Source organism: Paramormyrops kingsleyae, chromosome 1 (assembly GCF_048594095.1).
Source record: "Paramormyrops kingsleyae isolate MSU_618 chromosome 1, PKINGS_0.4, whole genome shotgun sequence".
NCBI lineage: Eukaryota > Metazoa > Chordata > Actinopteri > Osteoglossiformes > Mormyridae > Paramormyrops > Paramormyrops kingsleyae.
The window spans coordinates 64,095,210-64,108,950 of NC_132797.1; the positions used below are offsets into that span (position 1 = coordinate 64,095,210).

The window sequence follows — 13,741 nt, forward strand, 5'->3', positions numbered from 1 at the left end:
CTGGCATCTGCCAAACCCAGACTCGTCCATCAGACTGAGAAGCATGATTCATCACTCCACAGAAAACATTTCCAATGCTCCAGAGTCCAGTGGTGGCATGCTTTACACCACTCCATCCAACGCTTGACATTGCACTTGGTGATGTGAGGCTTGCATTCAGCTGTTCGGCCATGGAAGCCCATTCCATGATGCTCCTGGCTCACAGTTTTTTTGCTGGGGTTAATGCCAGAGGAAGTTTGGAACTCTGCAGTTATTGAGTCAACAGACCGTTAGTGACTTTTTTTCCAGACTATACGCCTCAGTACTCGGCGACCCCACTGTGATACTTTACATGGTCTGCCACTTCATGTCTGAGTCTCTGTTGTCCCTAAACCATTTTGCAGCAATATTTGTAAACCTGACTATATGGCTAGGTGCTTGATTTTATACAACTGTGACACTGGGTCTAAATGAAACACCTAAATTCAATGATGAAGAGGTGTGTCCCGATACTTGTGTCCATATAGTAGAGTTGGATGTCTCGAGACCGGTCTTGTCACTTTTACGCTGTCTTGGTCTTGTCACAGTCTCGATGGTCTATTGTCTTGGTCTTGTCTTGGTCTCGGGTCCCTCGGTCTTTTCTTGGTCTCGCTGTCTTGGTCTTGCTGTCTCAGTTAGACATAGTGGTCGGGAGATTTGGAGCGAAAGCATCCATGACACACAACGTAACGTTGGATAATGCAACATTATTATTATTTCGCCTTTGGCGCCCTTCAAATGCAACCAATAAATGACATACATGCATTTTGTTGTGATTCAGACATTGGAGCTCATCCATTCAAAATACGCGTTATACGCGCAAAGTAAGTGTAGCGCTAGTTAAACGTTAGTTAAATGTAGGGCTGCACGATTTGGGGAAAATATTGAATCGCGATTTTTCTGACAGAAATTGCGATTACGATTTGATTTGCGATTTAATTTTTTTTATGTCAAGCTTCAGTTCAATATTCAGTGTGTAGTAATTTTAAAACATGACGCAGCATGAGATACCATCGATCAGTATTAACTGGTCTACGTTCTAATGCAAGGATGAGAATTTAAAGATGTGATGTGTCAAGTTCAATAAAGTAATAATGAAAACAATTATAATTATAATATCAATATATTATAATAATTATATTGTAATTATTATTATAATAAAAATAGCGATCTTGCAGGTAACGCTTATTACCCTCCTAATAACACTAGAACCGCCTTTTCCCACGCCAATGAACAAGCAAGAATTACTTCGGTGTATGCAGCCCTTTTGTTTGCGCTATTGTGTTGTTAGCTGCTGTTAATAACACTCAAAAACCCGTAATGTTCATAACAGAGTGGCTGTTCTGTCATGAAACCGTAAAATTGGAAAATTTTAAACGTAGTGTAAGGCGGGGAGTTGTAGCTGCCCGTGGGTGGATGTTAATAAAGATGATGGACTTGGAAATATATCGACGGCTAATAGTTTTTATTGAGCGGGAGCCTAGAGCTGGGGAAGAGAACAACCACCGTCCTCGCTGTCCGATACCAACTCTCCGACCCACTCCCGCGTCTACGTCATCAGCCCCTCCTTTTCAGAGGGTGCAACCACTATAACAGTCCCTCACGGAAACATGCAACATACAATACAAGGAACTTTAACAAACGGCTTCACATTAGTGCCACCGTGGGAAAAGAAACGTCCACGTTTCTGGCTTATATAAAGCAATAACATCCTTAAACCGGACAAAACAATACACAGATTATTCTTTTCACAATATAACTTAAATTTACAACAAACAATACATGGTCTAAAATAAATAACAGAAAACAAGTAGCTGTTGTTCTTTTGCTACTTCACCACATAATCTTTAAACCTTGCAGGCAATTTAACAGGCCTGCGACCTAAGGGTCTAGGGTCCACAGTCAGGGGTACAGTGTCCATGTCACCAGGCTGTGTGACATTAGCCTGTCCAGTGTCTGAGGTCAATGTCAGTGGGGATTGCCCCGAAAGCAAAGACCTAGATGAACTCCCACTATGGACCTTGCCAGTAAAAACAACAGAAGGCAAGTTGTTCTTGACAGCCAGTGTAGAAGGACCAGAAGTACCCGTGGGTACTTCCCTGTCAACAGGCTGTGCTGTGGGAAATGGTGCATCCGGGGCTGTTTGGCCAAGCTGAGAAGGGGAAGACAGGTAAGGTTTAAGGCGGTTATGGTGAACCACTTGCGCTGTCTTCGCAGGAACTCCTTTCGGCTGAATGGCATACAGTACAGAATGATCACCATCTGACTGGACATGTCCCGTTACAATATAAGGTCCTTTCCAACGTGGAGCCAGTTTACAACGGGACTGAGCAGGATCATTCAACCAAACCAAGTCTCCAACGTTGTAGGTGGTATATTTGGTCTTTTTGTCATACTGAGCTTTCTGCTGCTCATGAGCATGTTCCTGGTTCTCTTGACGGAGCTGGAAAGCAAACTGCAACTTCCTGTAAACAGATGTGGCATACTCTGCTGGGGTGCCGGCAGAAGCGCTGGAAGCTTCAGCAGGACAGGAAAATAATAAATGCACAGGCAGTCTAGCCTCACGTCCATGAACAAGGAAGAAAGGGGTGTATCCGGTGCTACTATGTACACTAGTGTTATAAGACAGTTGAACTGCACTTAACATGGTATCCCATGGCTCTGTTTGCTGATACAGACATTTGCTCAACTGGTCTTTTAGGGTGCTATTAAATCTTTCAATTAAACCATCTCCCTCAGGATGATAAGGAGACGTCCGGGTTTTGGTGACACCCAACCTAGAGCATAACTCCTGGATTAAGTCTGCTTCAAACTGACGGCCTTGATCTGTATGGAAACATTCTGGGACACCATGTTCCGTGACATACTGCTCAAATATACATTGCGCAACCGTTACAGCTCTTTGGTCTTTCATCGGGTACAAGTTCACATACTTGGTAAAATAGTCTTGAATAACAAGAACATATTTATGACCTGATGGTGACACAGGAAGCTCAGTAATGTCAGCTGCCACTTTTTCAAACGGGCGACTGGCATGAATAGTCTGCAGAGGAGCTACTCGATGGGGGACTGGCATAGATCTTGACTGACATGGAACACACTGCTGGCAGTAGTTCTCTATGTCTCTAGCCATGTAAGGCCAGTAGAAATGTGCCCTAGCTCTTGCAAGTGTTTTCTTGTGGCCAAGGTGACCTACAGTGGAATGGCCATGTAAAAACTGTAACAACTGGGGGACAACTTTGCTGGGAATGACTACATGCAGAGTAGGCGGCTCTTTTGGTGTATTACAGGCAAAACGGTAGATTTTGCTATCCTGTAAATGCAGTCTATCAAACTGTCGCCAGTATACCTTAAGCTCTGCCGAACCTTTCTTTAGCGCCCAAGCTAAAGGTCTCTTTCCATCCTTCAACCACTCACTCACCGTCCTCAGCGTGACATCATCTTTCTGACACTGTGCAATATCGACCGACAAAGTCTGAGAAAGGTCTACCACAGCATGAACGGGAAGAGGGGTTGTGCGCAAAGAAACTTTCGGCCCTCCTGCCAATGAGGGATCAGGAGTAAGCTGAGGAGTGGCGTCACTTTGAGCCGGGCGTCGGGATAGGGAGTCTGCATTTGTGTGCTTAGCACCCTTCCTGTATTGTATGACCCAATCATACACATCAAGCTCCAATGCCCAACGTGTCCTACGTCCTGTTGGATCCCGATTGATAGGCATTTTCTTTAACCCTAACAGTGGACGATGATCGGTAACAATTACAAAGGGGCGCCCTTGCAAGTAGTGTGAGAAATGTCTAACGGACCAAACAATAGCCCACCATTCTCTATCAAAAGTGGACCAGTTGCGCTCTGTTGCACTGAGCACATGACTGGCATAGGCTATTACCTTGTCAACACCCTGTTGTTGTTGAGCAAGAACGGAGCCAATGGCATGATGAGACGCATCTGTATACAAAACAAAAGACTTACTAAAATCAGGATAGGTGAGGATAGGTGGAGAAGATAAAACATGCCGGAAATGCTGAAAAGTGTCCTCGCATTGTTCACTCCATGCGAATGTGGCATGTTTCTTTGTCAAATCATGTAAAGGGGCTGCCTTTTCTGCAAAGTTCTTGATAAAACGCCGATAGTACGAACAAAGGCCTATGAAAGATCTAACCTCTGTAGACGTAGCTGGACGAGGCCAGTTCAGGACTTTCTCAGTCACTTTGGGGTCTGGTTGGATACCATCCCTTGAAACAACATGGCCTAGAAAAAGTACAGACTGCTTGAAAAACTGACACTTTTGAGGATGAAGTTTGAGGCCAGCTTGCCGTAATCTACCAAACACTTCAGACAGATCCTGAATGTGGTCCTTAAAGGTCTTACTAAAGACTATTATGTCATCCAGATACACTAAAGTCTTGGTCCAATGGAGACCACGGAGAACAAGCTCCATCAATCTCTGAAATGTCGGAGGGGCATTAGTAAGGCCCATTGGCATAACTTTAAAATGATAGAGAGAATCACCTGTAGTAAAGGCAGTTTTCTCCTTGCTAGCATCGTCCATCTGAATCTGCCAGTAACCACTGGACAAATCTAGAGTGCTAAACAAGGTGGCTCCAGAAAGGGCATCTAAACTGTCATCCACTCGTGGAAGTGGGTGTGCATCCTTAATAGTAACTGAGTTCAAATGTCTGTAATCGATACAAAATCTGTAAGAGCCATCCTTCTTACGAACAAGTATCACTGGGGAGGCCCATGGGCTATGACTAGGCTCAATCAACTCAGCATCAAGAAGTTTCTGTACTTGGTTATCAATTTCCTGGCAAAGAACAGGGGATGTACGGTATGCTCTCTGACGCACAGGGGACGTAGAAGATGTCTGTATGCTATGCTTAACTCTTTCATTGTCGCCGCCTAGTGGTTCGGACGCATACGTCCAAATTTTCAATAACAAAAAAAAATGACGTTCAATAAAAGAAACAAATGTATCAAATCAACCAAAAACGGCTTGTTACACTACAAAAAACCTTTCAGATAATATCTGTAGAAAGTTGCGCAATTTTTGTGCCATGGTTTTTTTGTAACAAGTAAAAATAAAATGACCATGGTAGCCATCTTTAAACGGGTCGAGTGTCGGGAAGTAAAATATAAGTGTTAATAAAATGAAAACTAAGCACTTCAAACTATTTCTTTCACGGCCAATACTTCATAAACCGTCACAGTATTAAGACAAAACACGCATTTTTCCATAAATATGACTGTAATGCTCTCAAATAGCTTGCTCACTCATCGCGGAAAAATGTCAGTCGGCATTCTGTACATTCGTGCAATGTTTTTTATCTTCGGAGTTTTAGAAGAAAACCAATGAATAAAATGACAAAGTTACCCTCGTTTGAAAGCTTGATCTCTTATGTACATAAATCAATCACTGTAATCCTTCATTGTCAAGTATTTTTTCAGATATATGCTCTGCTTCCCTGCTAGCACATTATTTTTTACGCACTGAACCTTTGCCCATGGTTATGTTTCACCATAATAAACTTTTTACATGAACATCAAATTACAGTGTCATTTGCTTCATCCAATAGAGGTGTGTCTAAGGTTTGCAAAATGGTATGGGATGTGCTGATTGGGCATTGTTTTTCGCGCTGGGGACATGAATGCGCAACTTATTATCTGCAGGTGCAGTATTTGTGGGAGTGTCTCGATTACGCATTGCGCACGTAGTCTCCGTGAGTTTACCCAGTTATTTTCGGACAACAACTTTTTTGACTGAAGAAAAATGGCTCGGATGACTTTCACTGTTGAGAAAGCACAGAAGATGATTTTGAAGAGTGGTTCGGGGGAAGAAAGTGTCGCTTTTATCCATTGATTCGATGGAGTAGGACGCTTTTTTGCGCGGAGAGGATGCAACGCTCGACATAAGTACATTTATTTACAGTTTACTCTTTTATTCTATAGATTTTTATAATTCCGTGATTCAGTAAATTACAATTAACATTTGCTTTGGTAACACTTGTATTGTGGTACATTGGGAAAAGTTCCGCATCGCCTTTGTCAAGCTTTGAAGTGTGCAAAGTAATGCAGCGCTTTTGGCTTTCACTTGGGCAAAGTTACGCGGGGCTTTGTTTGGGCAAAGTTATGCGGGGCACTTGTCGGCCTTGTTTGAGCAAAGTTATGTACAGTACTTGTCGGCTTTGTTTGGGCAACATTATGTACGGTACTTGTCGGCTTTGTTTGGGCAAAGTTATGCGGGGCACTTGTCGGCTTTGTTTGGGCAAAGTTATGCGGGGCACTTGTCGGGCTTTGTTTGGGCAAAGTTATGCGGGGCACTTGTCGGGCTTTGTTTGGGCACAGTTATGCGGGGCACTTGTCGGGCTTTGTTTGGGCACAGTTATGCAGGGTTAGGGTTAGAAACAAAATGTTTCTTATGACCCATAAGTGGTAATGCATTTAGAAAGAAAGACGCTATCCCAAAACACTGCTAGTTACACTGCGGCCATTTTGGATAGGTTTTGGATAAGTTTGGCACAAGTCGTGTGAATAAAATATAGATTTTCCTACAAATGTGTGGTGATGATGTGTGACAAATTGTTACTTATGACCTATAAGTGGTAATGCATTTAGAAAGAAAGTTGCTACCCCAAAAAACACTGCTAGTTACACTATTGCCATTTTGGATAAGTTTCAGATTAGTTTAGGTTAGGTTTTGGATAGGAAAAGCTCCCAGTTGCACCATTTGCTCTTTCCTCCGTAAAACCTGTTGGGCTGCATCAAATGATATGAAATTGGGCACACATGTAGAAAACAAGTTTGGGAACCAGATTTTTAAAATTGGACCTATTCCATCATGTAGTTTTTGAAATATTTACAAAAATCCAAGACACAAAGACAGGTTTTTGTATTTTTCCAGCTGTTTTTGTTATATTCGCATGTCCATAAATTATACACAGGTTATTCATTTCGTTATTGAACTTCCTACAATCAATTGTAAAGGGGTCAACTTTGATTTTAGGTATCAGGCATGTGTCTGTGACTTTTATATCTGAAGTTATAAGGTAATTATTCCAAAGAGGGAAGAAATGCCCCCCCATGCAAGGGGCCCCTGGTGCCCTCCATAGAGTTAATCAAATCAGTTCTACCTAGATCGGCAGAGGTAGTGCTAAAGACATCACAGTTCTCTCGTAGGAGGGAGTTAACCACTTCTACCTCACTGGGAGCAAGAGTGTCAGTACCCATGTAAACATTAGGTACGGGGCATGAAGGACTTGGCAGGCTTACCTGAGCCACCAGACTATCCACAGGCCTATAAAAATCCGAAGGCACATTACGCACCGTGTAGAATTGACCTAATTGAGTCTGTTTGGGCAGCTCAATATCCCGATGTGTAGGATTAAGTAGATGAACTACAGTGAGTCCATTTTCCACATTAGAAAAACTACGAGCAACAGCTAAGTCCTTGTCAATTGTCACATTTGGTTCGAGAATACCTTGAAAACCATGAAGTTGACTTCCTGTGTCCGACGAACATGCCACTGAGGCAGGAACAACAATCTCTGTGAAGGGAGGAACTGAAACTGGTGAGAGCAAGAATACATTACAGCAGAAAGGCAATACATTCGAGGAACTGAGAAGGAACACTTTCTCATTATTAACCACAAAAGTACCACAGGCCGTGTCTATTGAGGCACCATGTGCTTTGAAAAAGTCCCATCCAAGGAGGACATCCTGTCTAGAGCCTCTTACAACGTACATATTCATACTGAATGTGTGTGACCCAAGACGTAATGCGACAGGTAATGAGCCTAAAATGTCCAATTGTTGTCCTGTCAGGGTGTGTACCACCTGGAAATTTTTCAGTAAGGGTCGACGTTGTAATGCAGGGATGCGTTGGCGTAAAGATTCACTAATGAGTGACAAACCAGCACCAGTGTCAAGGAAGACACTGACTTCTTGATCCTCAATGAGGCCTTTGACGTATGGTGTCCAGTTCGTAGAGTCCAAAGATGTCATTGTGGGCCGCTGACCGTGGAACTGCAGATTGGCCCTCATCTCCAGTTACCTTCCGTTTCCCGACTGCTGACGTTCGGAGAAGTGTACATGACGTGATTGTGGTCGTTGTGGACTTGGAGAGCGATGTCTGTAATACTGCGCATCCCTCCGTCGATCTCGGCTTCCACCTGGGCTGCTGTCATCCTTTGAATAACGGCTGTAGTTGGATTGAGGAGTCGCTGTGTCATCGTACGCCGCAAATCTTCTTTGAGGGCTAAAGCGAACATCTCGACTATTATAGTGCAGAGGTTTGTCATAGTCTTCCTGCTGATGGTAACTCGGCCTAGGGCTCCCTTGTGATCTGTGATAGGGGCTAGTGGAACGTACAGGAGATCTTCCTCTGAAATAGGACTCACGAGATGCAGTGGAATAATAGCGAGAAGGTGATAACCAACAGCCATCCTTAGGTCTGTCAGGAACAGGGGATCTCTGACGATAGGCGAAGCGACGTTCAGGAGATGAGACTGAACTGGGGTGGTGAGACTTGGACTGCATCAGCATAGTGACAACAGACTGAAGCTTGTCTACTTTGAGATGAAGGTCGCTGAGCTGCACTGCAAGCATGTTGGTAGACTCTGATGCTAGGCTGTGCACTGCCGCAGGCTGAGGAGCAGCAGGTGCCGGCAGGGGAAAAGTCTCAGTGGCCGCGGAACGTGCTCTCTCGCACCTACCAGCTACTTTAATGGCTTCTTCAAGTGTGGTAACACCAAACTCGTACAACTTAGATTGCAATGCCGGTTCAAGTCCAGCTGTAAATCTTCGCAGAATTTCTCCTTTTATGGCTGATTCTCCATAATCTGGGAAAGCTTGATGAACTAGACGGGTCAATTCAGCAGCATATACTTCCAATGGCTCATTACTCTGACGTGGTCTGGCATTCAAGTAAGTTTGAAACGTCCTTAGCAACTGTTGTTGATCAAAAACTGCAGCCAGTTTGCTACATGTGGTGTCATAATTAACTTTTACGTCATCTGCTAATCTGTCCCAGTAACTAAATGCAGCACCCGCCAATCTTGAAGGAAGAACTTTGGCGAGCCGAGGTTTGTCCATACCAGAGGTCTCACAGCATACTTGAAAACGACGAGCCCATTGAGAAAAACTTTCGTTGCCGTCTCCAGCGAAATCTGGGGGTAAAACAGCTCTGAAGTGCACGTGCGGGTTAGTTCCGTTGTCTTCCGCCATGTTTAAAAAGAATTAAGTCACTGAAGTGCTGTATCAGCTCAATCCAGCGGAATCTTTTTATTGCAAAATGGTGGTCGGAGCCCGCCACAAAAAGGGGGTAACGCGCACACGTATCAGAAAAATGAGCGCCGTTTACTCCCGGCAAAAAGCCAACTTCAAAAAGAAAACCGCGCTGCAACCGTCGTCTTTTACTGTGCTTTTTATCTTCCTCTCCGAAATAAAATGAAAGAACCAAATAACCGAACGTGAAATCAAAACTCACACGATGGTGAAAACAAAGAAAAACCCTGCTCTAAAATTATAGATAGCCTGTCGAAATACAGTCCATATATTCGAAATGGTACGTAAAGCAAAGTACGTTTCAATCTAAATTAATCCACCAGTACAACTGATCCAGCATATACGATGAAAAAGGGTAGTGATAATCATATAGTGCACTCTTCGTCACCTTACCAGCAACTTTTCCAAAAACGATGACGGTTATCCCACCGCTGCCACCAATAAATGTAAGGCGGGGAGTTGTAGCTGCCCGTGGGTGGATGTTAATAAAGATGATGGACTTGGAAATATATCGACGGCTAATAGTTTTTATTGAGCGGGAGCCTAGAGCTGGGGAAGAGAACAACCACCGTCCTCACTGTCCGATACCAACTCTCCGACCCACTCCCGCGTCTACGTCATCAGCCCCTCCTTTTCAGAGGGTGCAACCAATATGACAGTCCCTCACGGAAACATGCAACATACAATACAAGGAACTTTAACAAACGGCTTCACAGTAGTATTCATTTTATAAAATGTTGAATAAATAGAAGTCGTTTATTGGTGATTTCATGTTAGTCGATGTTTCCGCTTTTTGACAACTGTATACGGTTATTTTATATACAAGTCAATTCAGGTGAAACAAAAAATGTACGTGTTCATGGTTGGAAACTCTTTCAGACTCTCACGCAAGAAATCTTACGGCAAATCTATATTCCATTCTGAACTTAAAATTAGCTGCATCAAAAACGTTACGGCAGTTTGCAAACCATACAGACTATTTACAAGGTAATAAAACTTACATACATGTAAATGTGTGTGCAGAACAGAGAACAGAAAATCTCACTCCATGCAGCTGACCAAAGTTGCCAATCCTGCATTTTATTTGAAATGAGAAGTAAAATGCAGTTTTCGACTGAAGCAGCTTATCATTCCTTTGCTTTGTTACTCGGACAAATACAAAACGCGTCTCTTTTTTGTATGTTTTCTAAATAAGACCGCGTGCCCATACCAAACTGAAATAGCGATTAAAGCGATCTATTCTTTTAGTATTTATGTTAAAGCAAGACTTTTATTTTATTACTGTTGTGTTGGAAACACTTAAATTTAATAAGCACAAAAACATATGACATAAACACGACTGTATTGTGGGTTTTACGGCTTTTTTGGAGGTCACCGACTCCGCTGCTGTGAGAATTACTGACTGTTTCCTTGTTTTGATGGGTTAGCGGTATACTAATGCTATTGCCTATTAACAAAAACCAAAGGTATGATACGCTGAAAAATATTGCAACTGGTATTTAAAAGGAGCTCGCCGGTTCTATTGATGATAGGACCTTTCTGAAACAATCTCGGACCATGAAATAGGAAGGCAATTCACTTATAGCTCAGTAGCAGAATCCGTATTTTTCCGCACCGCGAATGTCACATTTACCTTAGGTTTCACGTGTTTGCTGTTTGTGGGCCTATACGCCTTCTTGGGCCACTTCTGATTGGTGAGCATGACTGGCACGCGAGAAGCACGGCGCTTGTGATTAGTGAGAATGACTGTCACACAGGGAGCACGGCATGAATTTGTGAAACTATTCTCATACCAGTTTTAAACCCTGGGTCCGACGTGCTGTATAATGTATATCCTAAATCGCAATTTTTGCGACTTGCTAATCGCGTTGTTTCAAATCGCGATTTGGGTTTGAAATCGATAAATCGTCCAGCCCTAGTTAAATGTGTAATCACATGTCACTGCAGACATCAAGATGTCAGAATCTTTTAAGCACTTGTACTTATTCTTATTAATGCACGATTTGATGTGCAGTTTGTATTGGTATATAGGCTAGTATTTGTAGTTTGCATTTGATTCATGTGACGTCTGCGCATGTCTTTATATTGTTTAATTAGTATTTTACTTAAAATGGTGTTGTTTGACTAAATAAATGTGACCATTGACTTTTAAATAACATCTGCATATCTCGTTGTGTTGACTTTACAGGCCTAATCCATTTCAGGGAAGTTGATATCATACAGTGTCATTTGGCTAGTACTACTACAATGGGACATGATGCAATTTCAAGTTTATAATTGTGTATGTTCAATTTGATGTTACAATTTCATCTACAAATTAAGTATAATTGAAATCAGTTACATATTTCCCATCCTTTAGACAGTTGTTGGAGGTGTTAGCTGTTTTGTCAGATGACTTTGGGACCAGTCAGTACCCGTCATGTCAGTCCTCAACAGCACACAAAAGTTAAGGGAGTCTTTTTTTTAGGTCTCAGTCTTAGTCTTGGACTCGTCTCGACTTTGTCTTGGTCTTGACTCGGCCTGCCTTAGTCTTGGTCTTGTCTTGGTCTCGATACCCTCTGGTATTGGTAGTGTCTTGGTCTTGGTTTAGGCGGTCTTGACTACAAGTCTACCATATAGTGAATCTTTATAATGGGGAATCTGCCTGCATGTTGGGAATGGTTATTGTAGTATGGTTACTGTGTTTGGCCCAAAGGAAATTTGTGAAAGGTTTTTGAAATACTTAAAATTGCTGTATATTTTTACATTTTCATTATTGGGTTCCCACACAAAAACACTGTCATGAAATGCTCGTCCGATCCTCCTGTGTGCTACGCCCCCCTCATTACCTCATGTTACTTCCTGATTGTGATCACCTGTTGCCTGTTATTTTCGGCTTGTCCTGTGTATTTAGTACGCGTCTGAGTCCGTTTTCCGCAGGTCTGTCATTGACGTGGTTTTGCTGTGTGGTCCCCTGTCTACCTGTCAGACCTAAATAAAACCCAGTTTTCGTCGTATTCACGGCTCTCTCGCCTGCTTCCCCGCTCGCCCGCACGCAGTCATCACAAACACAGCCCCAATCAAGGTAAAAAAAAATTGTATACCTTTGCGTGTTGCTAGGGATGTACCCTTGTAATTGTACTTTTTAAAGTACAGAAATGAACTCTGAAAAACATCACAAAGGTACAAACAGCGTTAATGTACCATCAGTGGTACAGAAATGTAGGTACAATTACCTATAGCTAAGGGTACAACTGGCAGACCCTTGATGGTACAGCCCCAGTGACAAGCAAAGGTACAGGTTTTTACCCCTTTTTCTAAGAGTGCCTGGTGGGCATATGAAAGTTATTGTTTGTCCTCTTTGTTTCAGAAACAGTATAGGTACTAAGGCTTACAAAATCCAGTGGCTGCACTTAAATTATGCCTTTTGAAAGCATGTGGTACGCATTATAACTGCAATAGCCTCATGCAGCATAATTTGTAGTTGAATTGGACTCCTACGCAAACAGTAAATGGAGCGGTAAATCACTAGGCTTTAATTTCCATTATACCCATTCGTTCAGAGCAATTAACACAGCTCCACGGTTTGAATCTCTGCAGAAGATTATTCGAAGTCTTTCTGAAATGCGCAAAAGTTGCAGTAACTATAAGGTATGCTTCAAGTTCTCCTTTCCAGCTAAGTTCCTTTTTAAGAAGCTGTAATGGTCCAGCTGGCGTAGTCAGGGGCTAGACGCATTTCATACGCTCCTCCGCTTGAGACTATTTCAGCACCTTGGACAGTTCAGGAGAAACAACTTGCAAAACGCACCTTTGTTTGCTGCATCTCAAATACAGCGCTCAGGAGTAAGGAAAACTGTCAGCAGTTTATAACCGAATTACTGTGTGCAACTTGTGTCTTCTTCACTAATATTTTCAAGCCTTTATATGCGGTAATTCTTTGCGGTCATTGCGCAAATGTAGACGTTTGCTGCACATGATGCTGCTCTTAAAGCTTTATTTGGGAGAAAGTGGAAAGGTGAACAGCTCAGTCCTGCCATAGCGCAGCCGCGTCTTCTGAGCGATCCAATTTTAAGTATCCACTGTAAGCTCCCGATCCCAGTGTGCGGCGACACTTCTGACATATCGCTCGCTTTTTAAACTTCATTTCAACAATCGATCTGTTTGCACAAATCTGAGTGACATTTTTTACACGTAGTCTTTCTTTTTGGGTGTGTCTTTCTGTCGCATCGATAACTTTGTTACTACGATTCTACTGAACCCGTTCTTGTGTGTCCCCGAAATACCTGAAGAAGAAACGCTTCATTTTCTTGGATTATTATTCCAAATTATCTCACTTGGAACTGTTGTCAGCAACACAGAAGGAAATGGGGCTTTGGAAATTGCGAAATGTCTCCGTGAAAAATTATTCAGCCGCGATAACGAGTAGTTTCTGATCATCCCCACACAATTTCTAATAGTAAATACC

General features: G+C 42.7%; 1 long non-coding RNA gene across 1 annotated transcript; it reads right to left on the reverse strand.

The window, feature by feature from the left end:
• Nucleotides 1-1,464: 1,464 nt before the first annotated feature.
• Nucleotides 1,465-6,102, reverse strand: LOC140593329 (uncharacterized). Its single transcript, XR_011993619.1, has 2 exons — nucleotides 4,178-6,102; nucleotides 1,465-3,963 (listed from the first exon to the last, which is right to left on the reverse strand). It is a non-coding gene; the product is annotated as an uncharacterized lncRNA (long non-coding RNA).
• Nucleotides 6,103-13,741: the final 7,639 nt, after the last annotated feature.